We start from the raw sequence: 16,256 nt of genomic DNA on the forward strand, positions 1-16,256 counted from the left end.
GAAGATGCTGACAATATTTTGTTTTACCTCTAGCTTCGCATCCAATTCACGCAGTGGCAGCTGTCCGCTGAAGTTCTCAACCATGATTAATTAATACCGTATACAAACATTAATATTAAGATGACCGTAAACAGAAACACACGCACGTATATATATATATATATGTGTGTGTACTTAGGCAAACACACGATCACGTGTATTAACAAATAATTAAGCGGATACATCGTATGGTTGTTTGCGTTACTGTTATTGTTTGAACGAGCTGAAGTGCTTCAGCAAAGGTCGGTATTGGCTGTTGGCCGTCACCGTACACAGACGCAGCCAATTCAGCAGCAAAAGAATTAGCCCATTCTGCTAAAGAGACTGGCTTCTGTCTCCTGAAGCAGCCGCAGCGGCGTGACACAGAGGCGAAGAAAATTCGCTTTCCGCTACCAAGTTCATATACGTATAGCAGCCGTGGTGGCGTCACGACAGGGTTATATTGGCACGCGGCTGGCATCACATACAGACAAGGACTGCTAGATATCAAATGGATGTCGGCGTTTAACTTTGGAAAGTAATCCCAACACGTAAGTCAGGGGAACGTCCGTCGATTACTACGGATTGACCTCCATTGAAGCCAGCCGACCGCCCAAGGCGAGGCGGTTCGTAAGAGGGATATTGCGCAACAACAACAACAACATAATGATGAAATTGAGAAAAAATTCGAAATAAGCGAGGATCTAATCCAGCGCTGTGGTCATCACCTATCCCTAGATAATTATTTACCTTTGAAAGCCGTGTCCACAACGAGTACAACTCGTAGCAGCGGCAACAACGACTATACCGTAGCTGCAGACGAGGAAGGCTATAGAAATGAAAAAAAGGGAAAAATTACATGCATTTTTCTGTAGATTAGACTTCTAGTTTTACGGCTGCTGGCATAATTAATCGAAGATGTGACAGGGTGAAGATTAATTGCCATACCATCATCGTCGACAGAAATGGCAATAAGAAGGATATCGGTATCATTATTATAATTATTACTGTGATCAGGATGAAGAGCACTGGCAACAGTAGCAATGCAATAACAATAATTATAGGAATATTGAAATTTTATGTACAGAGTCACTTCAAAAAAACCGGACTCTACCAAAATCCATTTACCATTGTGCCTCTTACCTGCGCTTAGCTGTTATCGAAACCACACCATAGCAGCAGCAGCAGCAGCAGCAGCAGCATTAGAAGTCACATCAACAAAAAGCGGGTATTATAGTTTAGTGAAGCAGCGGCGTCGTGACCGCCGATGATCGAATGCCAACTTCCCACCATCACCTCACCCACCCTCTCCTTTTCCGGGCTTCCAGATGTCCGCTCCCTCCCTCCCTCCCTCCCTCTCTCCCTCTCGCTTTCTTATTTTAATTTTTGACGCGCTTTTTTCGGGAGGAAAACCACGAACATTTTTGCTTGTACCGGCGAACGATTCGAATCCAGGTCCTGATATGGTGGTGATGATGATGATCGTGGTCCTTATGATAGTGGTGCAGTCCGTCTGGCAGCTTTGGCGCGCGTTGAACGATGTGTGTCCATCGTTCTTCATGACACGGATACAAATAAAAGACGGACAGACCGTGGGTGAAGCGGTAATTGGAGACGAAAGACTGACCAACAGCCGCTGGCGGAGAGTGGCCGAAGTCGATGAGCGTCCGTATACGAGTGCTGAAGCAACATAAAACGTGTATGCTTTTGTAGCGGATCCGCACTGGTTATTATAGACATGATCGTTGCCGTTACTGTTATTTTTTTTTGTTGTAGATCACATCACTTCTTTGGCCATTCTTCTTCGAGACAGTCGCCAGTAGTTGAAGGAGATCATGTAAGCGAAGGCGCGGTAAACACTTACGGACGTAAACAGAGTAACAACAAAAATTGGCCAACATTAAGACAGATCGACCGATCGAACAACATAACAATGGCGTCAGACATGAATGCGGAGACGAGGGGTTCGCTGCTGCTGCTGCTGCTGCTGCTACGGCAACGACAATCACTACAGAAGTGCTCGTCATCGGTCGCTATTCGAACCCTTTCCGCTGCAGTCAGTGTTTTTCAATTATTCCTCTGATAAATAGGAGGTAGGAGAGGACAAAAAGAGCGAAGGAAACATTACTCGATGAAATTAGTTGGATAGTTCGTATGCAGAATTCGTCCGCCCGCTGCTGTTCGATGCCTGGGGTGGCCTTTGGCGGACAGGCAAACAAACGCGCAGATAAACCAACACTGATGAGGTGTTGCTATGCTGAAACGATTGCAACTATGTTCGATACATCCGCACGCCAAAGATGCCGGGAACTTCGTTATTGGTCAACGGTAAAATGGCATGAGGAGGGCACGAGCGATCCTGACGAGAAATGATGAACGACACTACGGTTGTCAACGGCACCACCATCACTAACAACAAAACGAAATGATTGATCGCTTGTACAAAGCCGGACTCCTTGTCACTATCATCGTACGCTTTTACCGGTTATTGTTAATCCTCGTAATCTGCTGTGATGCAGCGTAGATTGACGTCGCCAATCAGTCGAATCTATTCGTGCCATTTGTAGACATAAGCCATACACACGCATCATGTTATACACTACCATAAAGGCCCGCGTTTCGTATAATGGAGCTTCAAATACTCATGATCATGTATGAGTTTATGTTAAATCTTCATTGCAATCGAATCGAAACCAGTTGCTCCTGCGAGCTTAAACACTAGATCTGGTTCACGGGTACCTTCATACAGGTTAACACGTATAATATATACAAAACAAATGCAAAACTGCTGTGTGTTGACCTTTTCACAGCTGATTATAAGGACAAATCCAGTTATTCTGGTGCAAGGTCACTCTTAGGAGAGAATGTAGGGGAAATGTCCGGCACATTGACAGTAAATCGTATAGCGAATTCGGTCTTGATGACACGATCGAAATAATCTTCTTATAGTTTGTTGGCTACTTTGTAGGTGAAATGTCCTTTACGCAGACAAAGCTTCGTTGTTCTCATTAGTTTTTGCAATGTATACTTCGACGAGACGTTTCCTTATTGTTGGATCACTAGTCGCATCAGCATTAATAAAACCACTACAGAAAGTCAAATTTACATTTGACTAACACACTCTATGGATTCATAACGAGATTATGGCTTTACCGGGTTCGTACGCTTCCCAGACCGCTGCCATTGTCACTTAACAAACATGTGTAAACACAGAGTCATTTATCTTTTTTATGTAGTTTAGTACCGTGAAGTCGTATTAATCTAGACCTATAATTTCAGAAAGAATTTATGTCACACGAAAAAGCTTCATTTGTTAATTGGAAACACATCGTACATCCGTTGCTACAATGGCGTCTGCTGATATTAGAGATAATTACGCCAATACGAAGGGGACTTAGTCACATTTATTTAATCCTCATTCCGTATATTTTATTTGATCGCTGATAAGTATACCACGTATATAGGCTAAGATGTATCCGGGATTTCCGAGACGTGGTCATGTCATGGATGTCGCGCGTGGGAACGCCTTTCGTGTCAACATGACTATTATTATTATCTATGCAAATGCCATTTCATTTGCATTAAGAAACACTTAGAGATACCACTTGCATTCGTTTCGTAATGGTTTGTCTATATTTACATAAGCCAGAAGATTGACCGCAAAACTCCATCCGTTCGGAGAATCGCACACACGATCATGCAGTGCGTACCATAATCATGAATGGGATTAGGTTCGCTAACGACCAATAATTATTATCTATCCATACATTACTGTTTACACATCGTTCACACGAGTTCGCGGGGTGATCCTGTCGATGCATGTTTTATCTGTCATTAAGCGCGTGCTGTTGTTCAAAAGGCCTCATGTTCCACAGGCAATCAGTCGCACTTGGGCATATTTGAACCACGGCGATGGATTGAGGGTTTTCATTTGCATCAGAGCTTTACGTTGCCAAGCGCCCCTGGCCGACCACGATGACACTCCTCGTGCGCGTGCACTAACACGTGGTCCTTCAAAGGCCAATGGTGGCCTTCAATAACGAGGCTGCTATGGGCGGTGTCGTAACCGCAGCAAGCAACAACCATCTGGGTCGTAGTATCTCGAAGCGAATACGCAAAACAAGAGGTTCAAACGGAAGAGAAGCTAGCGGTAGTGCGTAGATAGAGCCTAGGGACGGCCTTCTGTTCGATATAGGATACAGCAGATCACAGCTAACAACAAAAACGCGATTAGGAACAACTAAAAGGTAGAACAACTAAAGATTCGCTCGTCTAGAACAACCAGTCGTTGTAGTGAACTAAGGCACAGGATGAAGATGCATAGTGCCAACGAAAAGTTGCAAAAACAACAAACATTAACAACACAGGTAGCGGCAGCGGCATGTAGCACTAACCGACAGATTAATAGGGCTTCTTAGCGATATCTACGAAAATATGGTAGTGGATAGCGCGAGCGGCCCCAACTGCCATTGCCTATTGAGCTCGTCGCGATGATCGATGTAATGCTCAGCCGGTCGGTTTTGGCATGTCCGCAATTGGTAGTACTTACCCACTAGAGTCTGCTTAAAAGAATTGAGCTTTCTCATCTATGATTCTGCTCTGACAAGTGTAATGGACCGCAATCAGTAGAATACCACAATGGTGTCGTTGAAAGGAGAGGCGTTCGCTCGAATAAGGTAGACCGTACCAATTGGCATCGGTTGACGACCGTTCATAAAAGCGCCGAACTGTAGAATTACCATCTTAGGACGCGGCCGCATGCGAGCCGAATACCGAAGCTCAACGGGCTAACGCAGCGGCCATGCAACCGTTCCGCATGCACTTCTTGCATAATGGCACGGCAGGGGATAACCTGCACTGTGCCTCTCATTTCCTTCGGCCTTCCGCCGCACCTGCGTATGTGTATCTGTGTATTTAAAATGGATCGTATAGTAACTGTGAAACAAACGACACAGAAGACTTGGATTACTAGTAAGTATTACGACCAAATTCGAGCTAGCCCATAATCACTTCAGGCTAAGGAAGCTAATAAGTCCTGACAAAGAAGAAAACCAATGCCAGTTGTGACATCCGTAACTGCAATAACAACTACAACCAGAACGACCATGCTAACGGCAGCAGGCCAACGCAAAAGGAGCACGCATAGCAAATTACCGCATGATAGTAGACGCTCGGCCTAAACAGGCAGCCGATAATGACGCCCTAGCATGCGACACTGGCGCCGTCTGTGCAAACATGTGCGAAACTTGCTCTCCACACTCGCGACCGTGGCCGGCGTTACCGCAATGAGCAAAACCTGATATAATGACTGTATGTGCAAATTCTGGTTGGCTAGATGAACGCATAAGCAAATCAATGGACCTACTGACGATCGCGCTCCCGGTCACGAAGGTAAACAGTCAGACGATGCACGGATGCAAAGGAACGGGACGGACACTCCTTTGTGGCGGCAAGCTAAGGTTGCCAACATAAAGCGTCGCACCAGTTCATGCTGCCAAATCGATTAAGTAAGTGGACACCGCAGTGTACATCGGCCAAGCTCATTTGTCCATGATCGAAAACAACAACGACTGCTCAACATGGTACGATCTCAATCGGATTTGACTTTACTTAGAGATTTTACAATATTGCACAGATAGACTCGAAAAAAGACTGCTGTTAAGCATATCGACAACGCGCTGCAGCCGGTTGTTCTGTGGAATTAAAGAATCTGATCAATGGCAGTAATTGCGTTAGGCAGCGGTCAAATAGTATTGGTATTCCCCTTGAAGTCACCGAACCGGGGTTCCTTGATCGCTCGATAGGCGAGCGTCACGGTTAAGTTGAGCTGGTTTAGTTTCGTCTGTGGGGTGGCCAGGATGGTAAATGAGCTGACCCAATAGCCGGGCATACGTGCATTAGCAACGAAAAAGTGACAATGACGATTCGGACGAAGAATAGAAAAGACATTGTTGAAGAATATTCTAACGAGGATAAATACCAGCAATAGCTTCTTATGTTAATGCGTGTGAAGAAAACCAGCTCCATAGCATAATTTCATTGGGTTACAGGAGTAATGAATGCCTATCCTTTGAAATGCTGATGGCGGGGGTGGCCACATTACCAGCTGGCATCAGCTGATCGCCGAGCGGTCCGAATCTACACAGTTGAACGCGATTTGAGGAGTGGAAACGTCGCCATTATCGCTGCTATTAGCTGCTGCTATGTGTCCGTTGTCCGTAACGACGTATATTAGAATATGGCTTGTTTGACAATGTACATACATTGCAGAGTGGCCGAGCTTTGTTGTGCGATCGTCGAATGGGATATTGGGGTAAAAGCAAAAGCAAAAAAAAATTGACACGGGTGCGAGGGTTCCTTGCCACTCAGGCACGGTACCGTGGCCTTGGTGCTTCCATTTACCCTTATTAATAGTAGCTGAGTGACAGTGCGGTACGGATCTGTTATTGTCCTGTTTGGCATTAACACACTGCTATAGCAATGTTATTATTGATTATAGCCGAGAATAACATTATTCGGAAAGGCAACTCATTTACGCAAATGTATCCAGATTGTGATAGATTTAATATCTTTTCAGGTTCTTGTTATAGCAAGAAAGATCTTATTCTGACTTCCTGCTTGCGACCAGAGTTATGCCAAATTCAAAATGGTTTACTTAAAGCTTTATGAGAAACGTATTATCCTCTGCGAGTATAGGTTGACCGTAACGGTGGAAACCCTTCTGCCAGTTCCCTAAATTGTTCGTCTACGTAAAACTAACTATCGAGTTTATGCATTGGTAAAATATGTGCGTGTGTAACGCAGTGCAGCTTTCCCGAGCCAATTTAAAAACACGTTCTATTTATTATGATCCTTTGTCAAACAATGCTAGCATATCCACGTTTACTTGCTCTCTATTCCCCTTGTCTCCATGCATAATTATTAAAGTTAGAATTAAAATGGTGACTTTTTCTACTAACTGTGTTTGCTACGCGTGTTGGCGTTTACATGAGTTTGTTTTAAAGAAAACCTTCTCGATCTGTCCGTCGGTGACGTTGCTTCGCTACCATTCCTGCCGCTGCTGTCGCTAACGAACTCATAATGGCTGTATTCAATTCGTGAGCGCCTGCTCGTCATAACGCCGCCATTGGCTTACACATTCGCTTGAATGCTTTCTCGACTCGCTATCATTCTCTGGTTGCCACTCGTTCTCTCCTCCGTATTTTCCACCAGTAGAAGAACCTGTGCGTGACATAGAAAGGTCATCGGCATCAGCGCACGTACCTGTGTGCCGATCAGCCGAAACGAAGCTTGAAAAGAAGACAAAGAAAGCGTCTGATTACCACGAGCGTGGTTGACCAACGCTGATTGTACCTATCGCCAGCTGACGATAATGTAATAGTACCGCGTTAGGGAAACCAGCTACGGCGGTAGGAATACGCGCCATGCCCGTGACTTCAGTACACGAAACAGCAATGAGGCTGGCGAGATCGTAAACGATACGAGACCTAATGTCCGCTCGATCGTCTCCGCGTCTACTGCAGTGACGACAATAGTAAAAAGAATGACATCTTCATGTCATTTTGTAATCACGGCGGAGCCCCGTAGGATCATCAACAACATCTTTATCATCATCACGATCAGTATTATATTCATTATTATTAGCGTCTCTATAATGCCGTAGCTCAGCTATGGCAGCAGCGGCCACAATAAAGGCAAATGTAACAACTTGTGGAATTCGAGCATCATGGCTTGTTGTGTGTAACGGACTATACCCCCGGTGAAAGTGCCATCCGTGAAAAATATCAAATTAAATAATAATCATATTGCCGCAGTGCAGAAATTTGCTGGCGTTGAGGAAAATGTTGTATTGTGCATTTGTGGCTCCTAAGTGTCGTTGATCTGTAAGGTTGCACTGCAAAATCTCAAACAGACTGCAGTTATCCATAAACAATAAATTTATAATAATCCGTTGTTATGCTATCAGTTAAATCATAAATAATATTCACGCACTTTTCTTGCGAGTACGTTTATACAGAAACACAATGAGGTCCGAACACGATGCGCCACGATTCATGTAAACAAGTGATTATATACATATTCATGATGACCGTCGTGATAGTCATACAGATACAATTCCTAGTAATGTAAATTATATAGTCGATTTTATAAAAACTTATTTATAAGTTAAAAACCCATCACTAGGCCTCAGTCATATCCATTAGTTGCTATTGACGGTAGAGAAGTTGGTTGATAGAGTTCATCTCTATCAACCCAGGTCAGTGGACCTGAAGTTCTGTACAGCTCGTGCTACCATTTCACGAAGGCGATCAAGACTCTCTTCGAGATCGTCTTCGCTCCTGCTTGTTTCTCATCGCGGCAATTGACACTTAACAACGACACAGTTCGCTGAATTTCGTTTCGGGTCCATTCAGCGACCACAAAACCATCGATCATTTCGACTAGCAGACGACAATATGCACCAATATTGAGCTGACGAACAAGCGAAGAACGCCAGCGACACCTATAAACAGTGACTTTTTCTACTTGACTATCGCGCACCAACCGAAGCGCTAAGCCCTTCGGTCCATCTGTTCCAGTGTACGGACAAGAATTTTGATAAAATCGAGGCGACATTGACCTTTACCCAATGCGACAGCGACTCTATTTCTGCTGCTGCTGCTGCTGATGCGACTAATATTACGTTGGTGATCATTCGAACAATTACACAAGACACGTTTTAGTGTGTCACATTTCGTCGGACACTTAGCTTATCCGATCAGTAGTGTTCCAATAATAGCTTTGTTCGGTTGATAACCATTCGTACATAACTATCAGGACTATTGATTAGTGCATGGAATATTTAATGTTACGTGGAAATACCTGTAATCTGTACTCTGATTGTGAGACGACATAGGACAGCTTACGTGTGAATTTTTGTGCAGACATTTTTGGATTAGTACTGCCATGTTTTTATCAAGCCGGCAGCGAGTCAAAGGCGGTTCTCCGCCGCCGGTTAGATAATCCAAGCACACGCTACTACTCAAATAGCTATGAGTGCAGTCGGCAGCAGCAAAATTTATAAAATTTCCTGTCCGCAGATAACACCGAATTCTAAAGTTTCCAAATTCGTTCATTCATTTCATGTTTGAACGATTTTGCTGGATCATTTATTGCTAGATGCGGACGAGTATATTTTCGCACTTTGTTTGCTTGATTTTATTTTGCCAAACACTTTTTGCCACTACGAAAAACGTGTCATTGAAGAGATAATATGCATTTTTTGTGTCAATATTACTTAACACTCGACACAACCATGAAGGCAAGCGAAGGTGCACGATTGCGCACGCAAGCGGTGCACCTTACATCAACAGTGCTTAGGCTCAGAACGAAAAATTTATCTGTCATATTGGGCAAAATGTGTGTGGGACGCACATGTGACCTGTGCGTGTCGCTGACGATTGTCAGCCCACAAATGTTAATCACTCTCATTTCTATAAAAATCACTTTTCTATATCTCCTCTTTTTAAAACGCTAGTGCTTTTCTAGGTTAGTAGATATGTATCTTCAATAGTTCAATACCCCCTGTTATTGATCATTGGTTTTATTCTATTTATTGCGTAAATAATAGTTGTTTGTTTTTGTTACTGTTTGTTTGTTTCTCGAGCGTAGACTCCGACCACGGGTGGTAAAGAACGACCTCTTCGACGGCCCTCATTCGTTCGTTACTGAGGCCAAAAAGTGCCCGACACAACCCCGAATAACTGTGTCCTGTACGATGAGAATTTTTTAGCTGCTAGTAATACTGAAAAGCAGCTTCCTATGTTCAGAACTGGCAGCTTTGACCTAAAAAACCTCCACGTTGCTGAACGAGAATTACCTTGAGTTCTTTTTGAAGTTAGGCAAGTCTATATTTCTATGTTATGGTGCCCTTATCATACGCCGAACAAACATTGTGAATTGTCTCCGAAGCTTTTTAAAACTGGTCACAATTCGAAATAAAGCTGCACTCCGAAATATTGTTTTTTGCAACTTAACATTATCGTTGTTGGAGCTCGAAGCAATGGTAACATTGTGTCAACTCTAGTAGGAAGATAATATCAGTCTTCGGGAGCTTTGTCGCGGTACCAGATGATACCGGTAAATGAAAAATCAGAACAAATAAAGGAAAGTCGAAACACAATAGCAGTATTTACTTGCATATGAAAAATACGGAAGCTATCAGAACAAACTGTGCAACACTACACAGAACATAACTGCCAGAACGTTTCGTCCTCATTTCTTTCGTTAGCTAGGAAGCAAACCATGGAAAAACTGCCTTTTTGTCAGAAGGAATACTCTCTGGCCGCTTTGTAAAAAAAAAAAACTATAATAACAGCTTTATTTTGGTAACAACCATAGCAATCCATTCTATGATACGTCAGTATGGCCCATTCAGCGACCGCTAACTATTACACAACGGCTATCTTTGCGATCCACCCATTAGCTCCCACTTGTTGAATGAAGCCGTCAACAAACAATGAATAGCCTCTCATTTTTTGATAAGTGTAGCCCAAGCAGTTTTGATGGGTCTTCACAATAAACGACCGAGAAAATAATGCGCCCAACCAGCATGAACGGCAAATGCATTTGCCTCACCGTCGAAAATTACGTTTCCAAAACACTTTTCCTGCCCAGTTGATCGTTGTCCGATCAAATATATACGTATTTGTATGTTTTCCTATCTGCAGCAACACATTTGCAATAGCGGTCACGCTTGACAATAACGTTTACGCTAACTCGAGAAAAAGCTTATCTCTTCTACGGCTGGACTAATAGAGTATACCTCTAACATACATGTTTACCGCTCAGAGCTGAAAAGCGGCTCGGCCGTATGAAAAATAGGCAGTTATTCAACTGGCAAAAGACAGCTGGCCACGACAACGTCCAGGTCACTTTAAGGCGATCGTGTTCGTGATAAAAGAGTAGGACAGTGGTCAAGAGACTAATGCTGTTTCTGAAAAAGTTTCCATGAGCACAACTACCGCTGGTGTTATTGCTATTTGAACTTTTGTTGATACAACAACAATAGCAATGGAAACGCTTGTTGCAAAAGTAACCAGCAAGCAAGGGCTACTAATAACAGCACCGGGCTGGAAATGACGCGGGAATAACTCTTCTCAAGTCATCAAATTCACTGAAGATGCAACTAATTGAACATCGGCACTCACAGACACGTTACTTATACTAGTATTACAATTGCGATGAAAAACATAAAAAAAAAACTCGTGCGGAGCTCGAAAAGTGATCTCGTCATCAAAGTATCCTTCATTATAGCCACAAACCACTTTGCTAGCAGTAGCTTGATCCTCGGCCTTACTTTCTCTCTTTCCGTCTACACCTCTGAAAAAGGCTGAGCGGTCCGGCGGCAAATCCAGCCCATTGTTACCCTCAGAGATGATAGCTCACATGGACTAGCTAACATAACAACGCTAACAGCGAAAAACAAAGTTTTTTCGAAAAACAACGCTGTTCTTCTCGTAGAAATAACGCTCAACCATATTTGTTGTGACTGTGGCCACGAAACCTGCTAACTAAACGGCCTGAACTTGGTAAGGCCGTGCAGGTGTCATTGGATAACAATGGTCGCGGAATGTTGTCTACCGCTTTGATGCTACACATCTCCACCACACTTTCTCGCTACTTGACGGAGTACCTCACCGCAAAATGACTAATGGTAACATCAGTTGACTGCTGTTATTTCCAACTAGGCTAGATCGATAGGTAGATGAAGAAGACCAATGAGCAGAAGAAGAACCGTTGGTGCTTCAAGCGTCGGCGCTAACCAGCGAGTCGAAGTATTACGGCCGTTACAGTTATTCAACAACAATAAAGTGATAGGTGCATTTTAAAGCTTTTTGCAGATTTTACGTTCGAACTAACCGCTGATATTTCAGCGTAACTTCCTACTGCTTCTATTAGGTGGATTGTTGTATATCCTATCGCATCGACGACGACGACGATGGTTCAGCTACCCACTGTAACGACTCACTGCGTCTCCTAAGCGTAGCGCCTTTTTGCCGTCAGATCACCAGAAGGCGCTGCTCTAGAAACTGATGACGATGATCCTTTTGCTGCTGCTGCTGCTGCTGCTGCCGCCGATGATGATGATTACTATTATGTCGATGATGATGATGATGAAAACAATTACGAAAACGTAATGTCGCTGACGGCTGTTGGCGAAGATTGCGACCGTGGGGAGACCGACAGTTAGGTGAATGCTGTTCCCAAAACGGGTCGGATGAGGACCTGACTTGTGTTCGTAGACATCGACTTCAGATTCGTGGAACACGATGGATGGATGGATGGATGGATGGATGGATGAAATCGCTAACCCATATAGCACCTTCTATCGACGTTGAAAAACGACAAAGGACTGCTTCAAGCTATGCTATCTTTCGTAACCTATTTTTAAATTTCTATATATTCCAAGTAGGTCTCGCCAACGGCACATCCTTGTGACAATCTATGTGAATAACCCAAAAAAGTTATTGTGGTTCTAGGTATGAACCAGATAGGCGCGATTCTGTATTTAAGCAATGATACAACCTATATTGTAATAGACAATCATTAGAAATACCTTGTAGCATAAAGGGCAGAACAAAGAGATCAGAGAGATGAGCCCAACAGCCAGATTCGCCTATGGCAATAGCAGTGATAATAAAAATGGGCATTATTACCGTCATCGTTATAAATTGCCACCATCACACCACTGATTGCGTCAATAATAAAAATAATAATTATTATTATTGTCGCCTTTTGCTTTGTCCTATTTGTATCAATGTGTCCATGCTTCCGAGCAAATTATTACCGAAGAATGAATCTAAAAGAAAATCTTTTGTTATGTTGACGATAGGATGACGGAGAGGCAAACGCTGACTGATGGGCGCATGTACATGAAATATACACATCTCTTCTGTTCTTCATACTAGCCTACTATGAAGAATGGCTTCAACGTTTGAACGTCATTGACATTTGCGTTTGTCGCAGGCAGCAGTACTCGTTACTGGTACAACATGCTACTTTTAAATGTGTTGTTCTCACAGCTGCCACTGATTCAAATATGATTTTTATCCGTTACCGTGATTTTTAATGGAACTGTCAGTAGACCAATGGGTAGAGTCCAACCTCTATGCACAATGTTACCTAATAGGTACCAGCAAACACATTCAAATAGGCCGACAGTGGCGCGACGTTAGCGCAATGTAGAAATCAGCTATTTTTGCTATTTGCGATTGCATTTTTTTTTGAGGTCTAGGTTTATATCCATCACACTTCAAATGCTGCCCGAGCTCCTTGCCGCTAGTATTAGAGACCCGTCGGCTTCGGTCGGAGTCGAAGTTGCAAGGTGATGAGCGCAGTGAACCCCCAATTTTACGGTGTGGCTTAATTAATTTTGGCGAAAATATCTGATTCTATGATCGCTATTGCCGCAGTCTCTGCTTCGTTCCCTGATCAGCAGCATAAACCTGTTCAAATGGTGCGTCGACGGTAGCGATGAAACCGCGAGGAACCTCCGTCTCTTGCCTCGAACAATACGAACAACTACGTTGACAGAATAGACGCTGAAGAACTAGAAGAAAAGGAAAATAACGTTTTCGAGGAGAAGAAAACAATCGCCCCCTTCTCCCTGTGAAACGTGTAGCATTAGAGTTCACAGGTTCCGCAGTTCATCAATATGTATATAGTTTTAGCTTTTCTACTGATGGCCGGTTGATCGTCAGGGCCATAGAGCGGTAATACCCACCTATTTCGTAAATCATTGATTCCGTGAAAACGGTAGCTGTCATGAGCAGTCAACTGTTGCGTCAATGGCACTAAGGTAAAGGCAACACAGTGCAAAAGTAAGTGCCGATAGATTTGTATGGCCCCGGACACATTTCGTGTGTTTATGTATAAGTTAACATTAGCCATGCATGCTTTTTCTCGTTTTATTTTTTCAGAATTATAGATTTATTCTTTATGCTAACTGCCAAAACGACACCAGCGCAACATTAGGCAGACCTGAGCAGACACACATACAGAAGGGACTGGACCAATCCTTGACAAACTACATGGTTTTTTCTTCTTCGTGGCGTCTTGACGATGACGGCTTGCTTGCTCTGGTGTTACTATCGGCATGTTGTATGACTCCACCTATCTCCATGAAGACTAATATTATCCGTGGTTTGCTCAGTTAAGAGACGCACAATTGCCGCCGCCGCCGCGGTGAGTAAATATTTTTTGGGACTACCACAGCGATGCCATTTGCGAATACTTATATATAAAACAGTATAACATATAGCAGTCGAGTGTGGAAGCAAGCTAAATTGTTGGAGAAACAAAAAATGAAAAACAAAGCTGGTAGGTTGTAAAGTATAGCTTGCCACATGCAGCCAACAAATTATAACAGAATAAAAAAAAATATCAACGGCGGCGGCGGCAGCGGCGGCGACTGGCGATAAACGTGCGTAACAGTTTTCGCTGTATCAAGACGATGTTTCGTCGGCTTTGGTTACAGCGGGCCGTCAGTTTGTCTGGTTCTGTTTTATTATGGTGCTATTGTAAGTTCTGTTTTTTTACTTAGTTGAACTTAAAGTTCTGCCTCTCTTGTTGATGAGATTGCTGCTGTCGTTAATTGAACTTGAACTGCTTGAGGCACTTCCATCGTTACTCCAACACAACGGCTGCCGCTATCGTTCGAAACGCTCTTTCGGAGTAATGCAAAGTAGCAGAAAGGAAAAATTGTCTCAGAAAAGCACAATCAACGCGCCAAACCCTTTAAACGTATCAACCACTAGTGGCCTTAGCTACAGTGGATCAGATAGTTTCTACTTCAGAGTGGGAAGTATTCGAAGAGACCCTTTAATGTAACGCAGTGTGAAGTGGCGGCGGCAGGGCTCGACGTCGCTCGGCAAAACAGATGCAAAAAAACATTTCTAAATACGCCAGCGGTACAACAGCGACAACAACCACTTCTGCTATTGTTATACCACCAAATGCGGCGTTACGCAAAGTTAATGATTATTCAGACTGAACTTAAAACTGTTCACATTTACCAGTTACTGTTAATATGGAGCAGTCTTTATATATAGATATATAGAAGAACTAACGTAGGACCAGTTGAACGGTTGCAATATAACGGTGATAATGTGCAAAACCTAGTTTATAGGATCACTCGATTATTAATAGTGTGGCTGACGTTGTCCGTGTTGCCAGTGCTGCGGTTGCCATACAACATATAATGTACAATTACTTTCGACTTGCAACAACAAAAGCTTGGGTGTTTGCCTGATTGAAGACACGCTTTTTTTAAAGACAAAACTAGATTCGTTTGTAACCGGTGGCGACAACAGGTGAAAAGCAGGAGAAACTATTGTTAGGTTCTAAATAGGTCTGAAGGAGACTTAATATAGATTAACTTCTATGCTAATGATCGATAGCTAAAATATAAATAAAACAGCTACTCAAGTGTATTCAAACCTATTATTATAAACTAGGATCATATTAATTTAGACCTTAATAAACTGGGGTGAGCCTCTACGAAGTACGCAGTTCAATGCTTATGTCACCGATTCACAACGGGACAATTGGTGCACTGATAGACGCCTCATTGTTAAAGATGCATAGGCACTACCAATGACCAAATCGTTACTCTGAATTTCATATTTTTTTAACAGTTGCTAAGTAAATACTCGTTACTTCTTCACTATGTCATTGTCTAATACATTCGACCAACCCATTTTGCTAATGAGATTATTTCATTTGGCGAGCCTGTGTTAGTTGGCTGCCGGGGTAAGCATGGAGCCCACCAAACAAATCCATAGGAATAACTACATTAACCTGTTAGGCCTTATGCTTTTCTTTTTTCGTTTAAGCTTTTTTCGGTCGATTTCAGCACAGGTTCGTCGACGTTTTACACTGCCTATAAATGGATAATACAACAGTAATAATATGAGATGTCCACTTGCGCGTGTGCTTGAAGTTACATGATTGCGAAGTCGTAAAACGACAGATCTCCATAGAGTACATCGCTGTCACTGGTTGGTGTACTATTATTGAAATACTGTCAACGATAAACGACTTCGTTGGAAGCGGCGGTGTCGTCCGCCATTGCATCTTAGCTAATTCGATAGACGAAAAACAACGGCCAATTGACGACAGAAACTCCAGTGACGGACAAAGTCCAGTAGCATAACCGCTTCTATTGCCAGTGCATTAGCGACAGGACAACATAACAC

General features: G+C 43.1%; 2 long non-coding RNA genes across 11 annotated transcripts in view; one reads left to right on the plus strand and one right to left on the minus strand.

Moving 5' to 3' along the window:
* The window catches only part of LOC111264711 (uncharacterized), a 127,305-nt gene that overhangs the window by 55,082 nt on the left and 55,967 nt on the right, over positions 1–16,256 (plus strand). For 4 of the 10 annotated variants that reach the window (XR_015312826.1, XR_015312776.1, XR_015312838.1 and 1 more), the window contains 2 exons: positions 9,670–11,713; positions 11,959–12,977. The exons of 3 other annotated variants lie outside the window; for them this stretch is intronic. This is a non-coding gene — a long non-coding RNA (uncharacterized LOC111264711). Of the gene's footprint in view, positions 1–9,669; positions 11,714–11,933; positions 12,978–13,979; positions 14,385–16,256 lie in introns of those variants that run through there. 3 more of the 10 variants (XR_015312807.1, XR_015312865.1, XR_015312862.1) reach the window with 3 other exon arrangements.
* Positions 6,838–8,700, minus strand: LOC111264821 (uncharacterized). Its single transcript, XR_002683106.2, has 2 exons — positions 8,312–8,700; positions 6,838–7,239 (listed from the first exon to the last, which is right to left on the minus strand). It is a non-coding gene; the product is annotated as an uncharacterized LOC111264821 (long non-coding RNA).

This window comes from Varroa jacobsoni, unplaced genomic scaffold (genome assembly GCF_002532875.2).
Source record: "Varroa jacobsoni isolate VJ856 unplaced genomic scaffold, vjacob_1.0 scaffold_9, whole genome shotgun sequence".
NCBI lineage: Eukaryota > Metazoa > Arthropoda > Arachnida > Mesostigmata > Varroidae > Varroa > Varroa jacobsoni.